Source organism: Loxodonta africana, chromosome 4, assembly GCF_030014295.1.
Source record: "Loxodonta africana isolate mLoxAfr1 chromosome 4, mLoxAfr1.hap2, whole genome shotgun sequence".
Lineage (NCBI taxonomy): Eukaryota > Metazoa > Chordata > Mammalia > Proboscidea > Elephantidae > Loxodonta > Loxodonta africana.
In genome coordinates this window covers 101,355,996-101,369,968 of record NC_087345.1, presented here as the reverse complement: position 1 = coordinate 101,369,968, position 13,973 = coordinate 101,355,996, and the positions used below count along the sequence as shown (strand labels likewise).

Below are 13,973 nucleotides of genomic sequence, written 5' to 3'. Positions count from 1 at the left end.
AGGAAGTGAGTGGTTGGGCTTAACCACAATTGGCACTTTGCTGGGTGGAAGAGTGGCGAGGGAATTGTAGAATTTTATAAAAGATTATAATGACTAATCATGGATTCCAAGCTGAGTAAAGAGAGAAGTGAGGACATGAGGGAATTATTAATGGTGAAAAATACAAAGGTCAATGGGTTAAGTTCTAGTGAGAACAAAAATGCCAGAGTGGCTACACAAGAGTATCAGAGCTCATCAGAGAGTGGAGTGCTTAAAATTGATATCTTAAAAGTAAAGCAACTGTGGATATAATATCTTATGAGTAGTCTTTTCTACAAATTTCTTGTGGCATTTTAAACTATTTTGATGGAGACTCCCAAGACTAACTCTAAGTCACAAAAATCCAGTCACAAATGACAATGGATTATACCTCAACATAAAAAAAAAAAAAAATCCTCACAACTGGACCAACAAGCAACATCATGATAAATGTAGAAAAGATTGAAGTTGTCAAGGATTTCATTTTACTTGGATCCACAAGCAACACCCATGGAAGCAGCAGTCAAGAAATCAAATGACACATTGCATTGGACAAATATATTGCAAAAGTCCTCTTTAAAGTGTTGAAAAGCAAAGATGTCACCTAGAGGTGTAATCCATACTGAATTTTGTGGGCTTTGATCTTCATCGTACCTGTTAAAAAGAGCCTCTGTGTTCTCAAAAGATACAAAATATGGAGGGAAAATCTGTATATGATGTAAACAGAAGTTTTCCCCTGGTTTCCTCACATGCCTTGGTTTTGTTTTGTTTTGTTTTTTGTTTTGTTTGAGAGCAGGATTTGATTTGATGGAAGCCTATTAAAAGGACAGGATCCCCTGCAGTCTGCTAGATTCTATAGTTGGCACAACAGAAGTAACGATACAAATTTTGTACTGCTTTTCACTTGCCTTGATTTTAAGTTCCCCGTTTCTATTCCTTGTCCAGAATTCACGACTATTGATTGCTGCTATCATGAATCCATATCCTCCACAATTAGTGGAATGAACAAAATTAGTATTTCTTTCTTTGTTAAGGTATAAAATCCATTTAAAATGGGTAATTTATGACTTCTTGAGAGGTAATTCAGAAGGAACCCTGGTGGCACAGTGCTTAGCACAGTGGTTAAGTACTTGGTTACTAACTGAAAGGTCAGTGATTTGAACCCACCAGCTGCTCTGAGGGAGAAAGACATGGCAGTCTGCTTCCATGAAGATTTACAACCTTGGAAACCCTATGGCCAGTTCTACTCTGTCCTATAGGGTCACTATGAGTCAAAATCAACTAGACGGCAGTGGGTTTGGTTTTGGTTTAAGGTGATTCATAGTCCACAAGGAGAAGCAGTCAACATGGATCTAGAAAATTTTAACTGCTTTATTTCCAAAAGATCCCATAAAGTATCAAAAACTGCCCACATTTCACAACAATGACATTGAAAAAAAAGTAGTCAAATAGGAGTTGAGATTAAGGATGTTAGTGCAAAGGACATACCATATGCTTTGGCATATACCCTAATGGCTCTACAGAAATGAGCTTTAGTTACTAGTTGAAGCAACTTGTTATGAAATGTTTGGGGCTGAGGTGTTTGAGCCTGAAATGTTCTTGTCTCAGCCATTTGGGTATTTCAGGAGTTTTGTTCTTCATCCCTTACTAAGTACTGTACCTGATTTCCACTATCCAAGAGATAATGATATTAAAGCACTGTTTTCGTAGTTAGATTATTGGCTTCCCTTAGATATGCTTGATTAATTTTAATAAATTTTGCATATTTTCCCATCTTTTAAAAAGCAAATGATTTGTTGAAAGAATTAAGCATAGTTATTTCACTAGTTACTAGTCAATACTACAAAAATTAAGACAATATATGATTGCTAGTAAGCTTATATAAAAAAAATAAAAGAAGCATATATTGTCTGATAAATAAAACCAAGAGAACAAATAAAGACATAGACACAATAGACCTCTCTCTCCCCTGATTGTCAGTGAATATCGATGACCATTCTATCTAGCCCTGGTTCTTCTTCAGACTTGAGTAGTGCCAGCTGCCTCTGAATTTTCTTGCTCAGAGGACAGAAAGCTCCTGGCATGTGCCTCAGAGTTTTTTAGAGTTTGGGACCAATTTAGCTTAAATTAAAAAGTCATTGCAGAAGGCTTAAAGTCTTGGTTCTCCTTCTAGCAGGGGAGCCTTTATCTAGAAAACATAATGTCCTTTTTCCTTTTAATTGTCTTATTCCTCCCTTGACCCAATCATAAAACACAGAAAAATTTCATAGCACTGTGGTGCAAATGATTTATATAAAAATCCCATTCTTCTTATTCTGTGATTAGAAGGATGTTTCCCAGCAAGCTTTACTAACTGTAATCTTCTACTTCACCCTCAATTCACATATAATCAATTGCTCACATACTGTGATTTGATTTTTTTAAAGAGACTTATACAGCTTCCCAGAATATAACATCTTAAAGCACATTTAAGTGAAAATTAATGTAGTTTTCACCAGGTATGTGAAGTGATGCCTCCACTCCAGTTGCAAATGACTTATAGAGGGTTAGCACTGCCATCCGTGAAGGTTTGGCTTTGATTTGTATATGCCCATGAATTGTCTCCATGGAGAAAATGTACAGAGGTAGCATTTCACTTTTATGTTTTTCATCAAACAGCTTCCTCGTCACAGAGGAAAAGGTATGAAAGTTGTTAGGGAAAACATTCTCTATTACCAAGATGTTGTTTCTTCAGAAGTCAGTGGCTTGTGTGCACTGTGAAGGGAATACATAATTAAACTTCTGCTTGAGAATTCCTATCAGATAATCAGAGTTTTTGCAAAGCGACCTTTGCCTCATACAAATAAATGGTCCACAGGTAGCTGCTTATAAGTGATTCCGACGTAGAATTAAAGAAACTTTGATTCTAAAATATATGCTTTTATGTACCAAGATGAAATATGTATTTCCTAAGACATTTTGAACCAAAGAAAGAAATGCAAGTTCACACTTGGGACTGGTTTAAGTGGTTTGTGGGATCTGGAAAATCTTGCTGGGGTCCTGCAGTGCTGGAAGTCCCACTGCCGAAAGTTCAGTCCTTTGAATTAAGGCTTCATGTTTGCAACCGTTGTTAGTGTGAACTGAACTCTGAGTGGGTCACATTTTGAGAATCATTAATGATAATCCCTTTTTCATTTCTTTATTTTATTGTACTTTAGATGAAGGTTTACAGAACAAACTACTTTCTCATTAAACAGTTAGTACCCTACAACATGTCAACACTCTCCCTTCTCAAACTTGGGTTCCCTATTTTCAGCTTCCCCGTTCCCTCCTGCCTTCTAGTCCTTGCTGCTGGGCTGGTGTGCCCCTTTAGTCTCATTTTGTTTTATAGGCCTGTCCAGTCTCTGGCTGAAGGGTGAACCCCAGGAATGACTTCATTACTGAGCTGAAAGGATGTCCAGGGACCATATTCTCAGGGTTTCTCCAGTCTCTGTCAGTCCAGCAAGTCTGGTCTTTCTTTTTGAGTTAGAATTTTGTTCTACATTTTTCTCCAGTTCTGTCTGGGACCCTCTATTGTGATCTCTGTCAGAGCAGTCAGTGGTGGTGGCTGGGCATCATCTGGTTGTACTGGGTTCAGTCTGCTGGAGGCCATGGTAGATGTGGTCCATTAGTCCTTTGGACTAATCTTTCCCTTGTATCTTTAGTTTTCTTCATTCTTTCTTGCTTCTGAAGGGGTGAGACCAGTCGAGTATAATGATGATCCCTTTAAGAGAGATTTACTTGTCAGTTGTCTTTATGACTCAAGACCTACTTATGAGAGAATGGAAGACCACACCAAATGCCAGATATTGCTACAGAAGAGGTAAAATGACAAAACTAAAATTCCAATGGCTACCTGGGAAGGTATGCTTCAGGGACTCTGGGCAGCTAAAAGGAAATTTGAGGGTATTGAGTGGCTTTAAAAAAAGTGGGGGGAGGGGTAGAAAAGACAGCCGCAGTAGATAACTTTGACCTATTTCATAGTTTTGCCTACATCCAGTACCATGACAATATTGAAAATTCATTTTGATCTCAGTTTCTTTTCCTCTGAGAGTCTTTGAGTAAATGTTTTGATTTATGGTTTTGAAGCCTGATGAATGGATTCTACCTTTTTCCTCTTATATTATTACAGCATTTTTTGATATGCATCTTCTAAACAAATACCACAGCCATAGTACCCAATTGAGGATGTGGGGAAAACACACACGAAAGCAATCCTCCCCATTGAAAATGTCTTCCCACAGCATAGGGACTTTCTCCAGTGGGCAGGACATTGAAAGTCAATGGATTTCAGCTTTGACTACAGCTCCTCATTTGCCTTGATTTAAAGGTCCCACTCTCAGTTCTTTATAGAGTGTTTAGGTTTTCTTATAGGCCTCTTAGGAATCACAAGCTTCCTTACTCCTTAACTGTATACCTTGCTGGTGTAATTGAAGCTGTTTTGTTGCTGTAATTCCTTCCTAATGCTACAGTTTTAGTCAAGTATTCTTTCCCTCTGGAGGCATTAATTATTGCTGGTTTTGAAAAGACCCTTGCTTGGTGTGTATATTTCTACTTCCAATGCCAAAACATGTCATCATTTCGTATTCTTCGTTTAGGTGAAAGAATTTTTCACATTTTTTTCTTTGCTGTTCAGCATACACCACGCATGCCCTCTTTAATCACGGCAGTATAATTTAAAGTATCTTTGCTCACCAGTCAGCATTCTTCATAGTTTCATGTATTTCACCAATTTGTAGTACATGTCTCAGGATAATGGATTTAAACTTCATTTTATTTGCTATTAGCTGTGAAGTTATTGGTCACTGGAGCTTATGATAGCCCACAATTGCTATGGATGTACCTGTGGTTTATAGCATTTCATTAAAATAAATGGCTATTATCAAATGACAAGGACTTCACTGAAATACAAAATTAAAAGAGGTATACTTCCTCAAATATAGCAGAGTGTTCTGGAAAATAATGTGTTAGTTGAAATTAAGTGAATTTTTCATTAGTATTGGTAACTATTTCAAATCTTAGTTAAATGGATACTTTATTATCAAACTTCAAAATCTTCTTTTCACTCCTACACACATACAAAAAATCTATCTCTAGTCAAAGAAAGACTACTTAATTACAAAAAAATTTCATACAATAAGAAATAATTCTAAATAAAAGAAATCATCCTTCAATTAGCATATACCAGTGCCCACACTAGGACTATTTCTAAGCACCAGAGAAAGAGCAGTGAACAAGACAGACAAATTCACAACTCCCATGAATCCTACATTCTAGAAATGTAGTCCAGATTTCACTTCCATATTAAATGTACTTTGTTCTTTCTCATCTGATAATTTACTAAAGAGCCCTGTGTTCTCCATCCAATATTGGAGATGATTAGAGCACCAATTTGTGCTTTACTGGTTGAAGTTATGTATTTATCCTGAAGTCATCTGCTTCTGAAAGTAGTACAAGTCAATTTCATCATATAAAAATGAAGTACACTGAAATTTATTATTATTTGACTAACATAAATCAGGCAATGAATTCAGCATACATTACCTAAGGACTGACATTTCAAGCCCCTTAGGCATGTGTTTCAGTAAATGCGTTTCCTTGTTCATTTACTGCTACATTTTGAATCATTGCCTCTGCCCTATATGGTTGTTGATGTCTCTCCCTGCAGCCTGAATGAACCCATTTCTTTCCAAGGGTGAGAGCTTCCACAAAATAATAGGAAACCTTGGTCTGGGCTACACAAAATGTGTGCTATTATGGATTGATGCCCAACAGGCAAAAGAATAGGGTCTGCTGGGGCCAAGGTGGGTGGGGCCGCCACTCAAATGGACTGGACTGGGGGAATTGGGTCACCCAAACCTGAGGGAGCAGAGTTGCCACCCCACTGGGCCTAGAAGGCAGAGCTGAAACCCAGGGCTGAGGGGCCTACACCCATAATCCAGAGGGAATGGCCAACACCCAGAAAGTGGAGGACAGGTCCATTGCCCAGATGATGTCAGGAAAGAGAGGATTATTTTCAAGCCTTGAGAGCTAATGTAAATTGTTCTGCTGGGTTTTGGACTTGCTGGGTGTCCATTATCCCTTCTTTCCCTCCAATTTCTCCCATTTGTGTCTACCTTGTGCCTGCTCCACCATTGTACTTTGGAAACAGATAACTTGAAGTCTAGATTTCACTTGTTCACAGATAAAGAGGAATTTTGCTCCAGGATGGAATATGCCTCCAGTCTCACCCATATTTGATATAGATGATTTGGAAGATAAGATTTTGGACTTGGAGTGGATTTAAGACTTTGGGGATGATATGATGGGCTGAATGTGTTTTGCATGTGGGAAGGACATGAATTTTGGGGGGCCAAAGGGTGGAATGTTATGAATTGAATTGTGTCCCCCAAAACGTGTTGTAAATCCTAACCTCTGTGCTTGTGGTTATAATCCCATTTGGGAATAGATTGTTTTTGTCATGTTAGTGTGACTAGATTAGTGTAAGGTATGTTTTAAATCAGTCCTCTTTGAGGTATAAAAGAAATTAAACAAGCAAATGAAAAGAGCAGAGATGGGGAAAGATTGATACTAAGCCATTTGGAGATCTCCAAGCAACGAGGAAACACGCTGAAGAGACAAGGACCTTCTACCACAAGCTGACAGAAAAAGTTTTCCCTTAGAGCAGGCACCCTGAATTTGAACTTCCAGCCTCCTAAACTATGAGAAAATAAATTTCTGTCTGTTTAAGCCATTCACTTATGGTATTTCTGTTATAGCAGTACTAAATAACTAAGACACGTGCTTATTATCACGTTGTATGGTACTCAAAAGAAGAATTGATAGTGAAAATCCAGTATGACTTTATTTATATTTGGCTTTAAGTTTTACTAAAATGTAAATAAAAGTACAGCAACTCCATAATTTTCAGGAATATTTTACTACCTACTTTGACATTCTCAAATAATTTATTGATTCCATTTTATCAATTTGTACATATTTTATTAACATTCTGTGATTTTTTTTTTTTTATAATAACTTTTATTAAGCTTCAAGTGAACGTTTACAAATCCAATCAGTCTGTCACATATAAGTTTACATACATCTCATTCCCTACTCCCACTTACTCTCCCCGTCTTGAGTCAGCCCTTTCAGTCTCTCCTTTCTTGACAATTTTGCCGGCTTCTCTCTCTCTCTATCCTCCCATCCCCCCTCCAGACAAGAGTTGCCAACACAATCTCAAGTGTCCACCTGATATAATTAGCTCACTCTTCATCAGCATCTCTCTCCCACCCGCTGACCAGTCCCTTTCATTTCTGATGAGTTGTCTTCGGGGATGGTTCCTGTCCTGTGTCAACTGAAGGTCTGGGGAGCATGGCCGCCGGGATTCCTCCAGTCTCAGTCAGACCATTAAGTTTGGTCTTCTTATGAGAATTTGGGGTCTGCATCCCACTGATCTCCTGCTCCCTCAGGGGTCCTCTGCTGAGCTCCCTGTCAGGGCAGTCATCAATTGTGGCCGGGCACCAACTAGTTCTTCTGGTCTCAGGATGATGTAGGTCTCTGGTTCATGTGGCCCTTTCTGTCTCTTGGGCTCTTAGTTGTCATGTGGGCTTGGTGTTCTTCATTTTCCTTTGCTCCAGGTGGGTTGAGACCAATTGATGCATCTTAGATGGCTGCTTGTTAGCATTTAAGACCCCAGACGCCACATTTCAAAGTGGGATGCAGAATGATTTCATAATAGAATTATTTTGCCAATTGACTTAGAAGTCCCCGCAAACCATGGTCCCCAGACCCCCGCGCTTGCTCCGCTGACCTTTGAAGCTTTCATTTTATCCCGGAAACTTCTTTGCTTTTGGTCCAGTCCAATTGAGCTGACCTTCCATGTATTGAGTGTTGTCTTTCCCTTCACCTAAAGCTGTTCTTATCTACTGATTAATCAATAAAAAAACCCTCTCCCACCCTCCCTCCCTCCCCCCCTCGTAACCACAAAAGTATGTGTTCTTCTCAGGTTTACTATTTCTCAAGATCTTATAATAGTGGTCTTATACAATATTTGTCCTTTTACCTCTGACTAATTTCGCTCAGCATAATGCCTTCCAGGTTCCTCCATGTTATGAAATGTTTCAGAGATTCGTCACTGTTCTTTATCGATGCGTAGTATTCCATTGTGTGAATATACCACAATTTATTTACCCATTCATCCGTTGATGGACACCTTGGTTGCTTCCAACTTTTTGCTATTGTAAACAGAGCTGCAATAAACATGGGTGTGCATATATCTGTTTGTATGAAGGCTCTTGTATCTCTAGGGTATATTCCTAGGAGTGGGATTTCTGGCTTGTATGGTAGTTCTATTTCTAACTGTTTAAGATAACGCCAGATGGATTTCCAAAGTGGTTGTACCATTTTACAATCCCACCAGCAGTGTATGAGAGTTCCAATCTCTCCGCAGCCTCTCCAACATTTATTATTTTGTGTTTTTTGGATTAATGCCAGCCTTGCTGGTGTGAGATGGAATCTCATCGTAGTTTTAATTTGCATTTCTCTAATGGCTAATGATCGAGAGCATTTTCTCATGTATCTGTTGGCTGCCTGAATATCTTCTTTAGAGAAATGTGTGTTCATATCCTTTGCCCACTTCTTGATTGGGTTGTTTGTCTTTTTGTGGTTGAGTTTTGACAGAATCATGTAGATTTTAGAGATCAGGCGCTGGTCGGAGATGTCATAGCTGAAAATTCTTTCCCAATCTGTAGGTGGTCTTTTTACTCTTTTGGTGAAGTCTTTAGATGAGCATAGGTGTTTGATTTTTAGGAGCTCCCAGTTATCGGGTTTCTCTTCATCATTTTTGGTAATGTTTTGTATTCTGTTTATACCTTGTATTAGGGCTCCTAGGGTTGTCCCAATTTTTTCTTCCATGATCTTTATCGTTTTAGTCTTTATGTTTAGGTCTTTGATCCACTTGGAGTTAGTTTTTGTGCATGGTGTGAGGTATGGGTCCTGTTTCATTTTTTTGCAAATGGATATCCAGTTATGCCAGCACCATTTGTTAAAAAGGCTGTCTTTTCCCCAGTTAATTGACACTGGTCCTTTGTCAAATATCAGCTGCTCATACGTGGATGGATCTATGTCTGGGTTCTCAATTCTGTCCCATTGGTCTATGTGTCTGTTGTTGTACCAATACCAGGCTGTTTTGACTACTGTGGCTGTATAATAGGTTCTGAAGTCAGGTAAGGTGAGGCCTCCCACTTTCTTCTTCTTTTTCAGTAGTGCTTTGCTTATCCGGGGCTTCTTTCCCTTCCATATGAAATTGGTGATTTGTTTCTCTATCCCCTTAAAATATGACATTGGAATTTGGATCGGAAGTGCGTTAAATGTATAGATGGCTTTTGGTAGAATAGACATTTTTACTATGTTAAGTCTTCCTATCCATGAGCAAGGTATGTTTTTCCACTTAAGTATGTCCTTTTGAATTTCTTGTAGTAGAGCTTTGTAGTTTTCTTTGTATAGGTCTTTTACATCCTTGGTAAGATTTATTCCTAAGTATCTTATCTTCTTGGGGGCTACTGTGAATGGTATTGATTTGGTTATTTCCTCTTCGGTGTTCTTTTTGTTGATGTAGAGGAATCCAAGTGATTTTTGTATGTTTATTTTATAACCTGAGACTCTGCCAAACTCTTGTATTAGTTTCAGTAGTTTTCTGGAGGATTCCTTAGGGTTTTCTGTGTATATAATCATGTCATCTGCAAATAGTGATAACTTTACTTCTTCCTTGCCAATCCGGATACCTTTTATTTCTTTGTCTAGCCTGATTGCCCTGGCTAAGACTTCCAACACGATGTTGAATAAGAGTGGTGATAAAGGGCATCCTTGTCTGGTTCCCGTTCTCAAGGGAAATGCTTTCAGGTTCTCTCCATTTAGAGTGATATTGGCTGTTGGCTTTGCATAGATGCCCTTTATTATGTTGAGGAATTTTCCTTGAATTCCTATTTTGGTAAGAGTTTTTATCATGAATGGGTGTTGGACTTTGTCAAATGCCTTTTCTGCATCAATTGATAAGATCATGTGGTTTTTGTCTTTTGTTTTATTTATGTGATGGATTACATTAATGGTTTTTCTGATATTAAACCAGCCTTGCATACCTGGTATAAATCCCACTTGATCAGGGTGAATTATTTTTTTGATGTGTCGTTGGATTCTATTGGCTAGAATTTTGTTGAGGATTTTTGCATCAATGTTCATGAGGGATATAGGTCTATAATTTTCTTTTTTTGTAATGTCTTTACCTGGTTTTGGTATCAGGGAGATGGTGGCTTCATAGAATGAGTTGGGTAGTATTCCGTCATTTTCTATGCTTTGGAATACCTTTAGTAGTAGTGGTGTTAACTCTTCTCTGAAAATTTGGTAGAACTCTGCAGTGAAGCCGTCCGGGCCAGGACTTTTTTTTGTTGGGAGTTTTTTGATTACCGTTTCAATCTCTTTTTTTGTTATGGGTCTATTTAGTTGTTCTACTTCTGAATGTGTTAGTTTAGGTAGGTAGTGTTTTTCCAGGAATTCATCCATTTCTTCTAGGTTTTCAAATTTGTTAGAGTACAATTTTTCATAATAATCTGAAATGATTCTTTTAATTTCATTTGGTTCTGTTGTGATGTGGTCCTTCTCATTTCTAATTCGGGTTATTTGTTTCCTTTCCTGTATTTCTTTAGTCAGTCTAGCCAATGGTTTATCAATTTTGTTAATTTTTTCAAAGAACCAGCTTTTGGCTTTGTTAATTCTTTCGATTGTTTTTCTGTTCTCTAATTCATTTAGTTCAGCTCTAATTTTTATTATTTGTTTTCTTCTGGTGCCTGATGGATTCTTTTGTTGCTCAGTTTCTATTTGTTCAAGTTGTAGGGACAGTTCTCTGATTTTGGCTCTTTCTTCTTTTTGTATGTGTGCATTTATTGATATAAATTGGCCTCTGAGCACTGCTTTTGCTGTGTCCCAGAGGTTTTGATAGGAAGTATTTTCATTCTCGTTGCTTTCTATGAATTTCCTTATTCCCTCCTTGATGTCTTCTATAACCCAGTCTTTTTTCAGGAGGGTATTGTTCATTTTCCAAGTATTTGATTTCTTTTCCCTCGTTTTTCTGTTATTGATCTCTAGTTTTATTGCCTTGTGGTCTGAGAAGATGCTTTGTAATATTTCGATGTTTTGGACTCTGCAAAGGTTTGTTTTATGACCTAATATGTGGTCTATTCTAGAGAATGTTCCATGTGCGCTGGAAAAAAAAGTATATTTTGCAGCAGTTGGGTGGAGAGTTCTGTATAAGTCAATGAGGTCAAGTTGGTTGATTGTTGTAATTAGATCTTCCGTGTCTCTGTTGAGCTTCTTACTGGATGTCCTGTCCTTCTCCGAAAGTGGTGTGTTGAAGTCTCCTACTATAATTGTGGAGGTATCTATCTCGCTTTTCAGTTCTGTTAAAATTTGATTTATGTATCTTGCAGCCCTGTCACTGGGTGCGTAAATATTTAATATGGTTATGTCTTCCTGATCAATTGTCCCTTTTATCATTATATAGTGTCCTTCTTTATCCTTTGTGGTGGATTTAAGTCTAAAGTCTATTTTGTCAGAAATTAATATTGCTACTCCTCTTCTTTTTTGCTTATTGTTTGCTTGATATACTTTTTTCCATCCTTTGAGTTTTAGTTTGTTTGTGTCTCTAAGTCTAAGGTGTGTCTCTTGTAGGCAGCATATAGATGGATCGTGTTTCTTTATCCAGTCTGTGACTCTCTGTCTCTTTATTGGTGCATTTAGTCCATTTACATTCAGGGTAATTATAGATAAATAAGTTTTTAGTGCTGTCATTTTGATGCCTTTTTATGTGTGTTGTTGACAATTTCATTTTTCCACACACTTTTTTGTGCTGAGGCGTTTTTCTTAGTAAATTGTGAGATTCTCATTTTCATAGTGTTTGACTTTATGTTAGTTGAGTCGTTACGTTTTTCTTGGTTTTTGTCTTGAGTTATAGAGTTGTTATGCCTTTTTGTGGTTACCTCATTATATACCCCTATTTTTCTAAGTAAAAACCTAACTTGTATTGTTCTATATCGCCTTGTATCACTCTCCATATGGCAGTTCAATGCCTCCTGTATTTAGTCCCTCTTTTTGATTATTGTGATCTTTTACCTATTAACTTCCATGATTCCCTGTTATGTGTATTTTTTTTTTTAATAAATCTTAATTTGTTTGTTTTTGTGATTTCCCTATTTGAGTTGATATCAGGACGTTCTGTTTTGTGACCTTGTGTTGTGCTGATATCTGATATTATTGGTTCTGTGACCAGACAATATCCTTTAGTATTTCTTGTAGCTTTGGTTTGGTTTTTGCAAATTCTCTAAACTTGTGTTTGTCTGTAAATATCTTAATTTCGCCTTCATATTTCAGAGAGAGTTTTGCTGGATATATGATCCTTGGTTGGCAGTTTTTCTCCTTCAGTGTTCTGTATATGTCGTCCCATTCCCTTCTTGCCTGCATGGTTTCTGCTGAGTAGTCAGAACATATTCTTATTGATTCTCCCTTGAAGAAAACCTTTCTTTTCTCCCTGGCTGCTTTTAAAATTTTCTGTTTATCTTTGGTTTTGGTGAGTTTGATGATAATATGTCTTGGTGTTTTTCTTTTTGTATCAATCTTAAATGGGGTTCGATGAGCATCTTGGATAGATATCCTTTCGTCTTTCATGATGTCAGGGAAGTTTTGTGTCAGAAGTTCTTCAACTATTTTCTCTGTGTTTTCTGTCCCCCCTCCCTGTTCTGGGACTCCAATCATCCGCAGGTTATCCTTCTTGATAGAGTCCCACATAATTCTTAGGGTTTCTTCATTTTTTTTAATTCTTTTATCTGATTTTTTTTCAGCTATGTTGGTGTTGATTCCCTGGTCCTCCAGATGTCCCAGTCTGCATTCTAATTGCTCGAGTCTGCTCCTCTGACTTCCTAGTGTGTTGTCTAATTCTGTTATTTTATTGTTAATCTTTTGGATTTCTACATGTTGTCTCTCTATGGATTCTTGTAACTTATTAATTTTTCCAGTATGTTCTTGAATAATCTTTTTGAGTTCTTCAACAGTTTTATCAGTGTGTTCCTTGGCTTTTTCTGCAGATATCCTAATTTCATTTGTGATATCATTAAGCATTCTGTAAATTAGTTTTTTATATTCTGTATCTGATAATTCCAAAATTGTATCTTCATTTGGGAAAGATTTTGACTCTTTTGTTTGGGGGGTTGGAGAAGCTGTCATGGTCTGCTTCTTTAAGTGGTTTGATATGGATTGTTGTCTCCGAGCCATCACTGGGAAACTAGTTTTTCCAGAAAATCCGCTAAAAAAAAACTGCAGTCAGATCCCTATCAGAGTTCTCCCTCTGGCTCAGGCTATTCAGATGTTAATGAAGCCGCCTGGGGAGGGTGGGGGAGGGAACAGAGAGATAGGAGAGTAGCACCTCAGAATATAGCCAGAGTTGCTTGTCTTGCTTGGAATGACTGTTATATCTGAGATTCCCGCGGGCGCGTCGCCTATGTGTGCTGGCTGTGTGGAGATTGCCCCCAGGGGGTCTGCCCCGCTGGAGTCACGGTCAGATCCTCCGCTTCCAGCCCCACGCCCAGCGTCAAGGCTCCCCTACTGGGACGGTGCACTCTCAACTCCAAAATCAGTCGCTGCCTCCCGGGGACTTCTCGTCCCTCCAGCCGCGTGGCCGTGCCGTCCCCGTGAACCAGGTGGGCCCCCTCCCGGGGTTAGTTCAGATGGGTGGAGTAGCTCCCCGTGCTTGTGCCGCAACCAAGTGTCCCGGCTGGAACGCTGTTCTCCCCACTCCAATACCAGTCGCTGCCTCCCGGGGACTTCTCCTACCGGCTGCGTCCCACGCCGCCCGCGCGACCCGGCTGGTCCCCTTCCCGGGGTTAGTTCAGGGGGTGGAGCAACACTCCGTG

General features: G+C 38.6%; 1 protein-coding gene across 2 annotated transcripts in view; it reads left to right on the top strand.

The window, feature by feature from the left end:
- The window catches only part of PDZRN4 (PDZ domain containing ring finger 4), a 435,345-nt gene that overhangs the window by 394,668 nt on the left and 26,704 nt on the right, over positions 1-13,973 (top strand). The gene's annotated exons all lie outside the window — the stretch shown is intronic.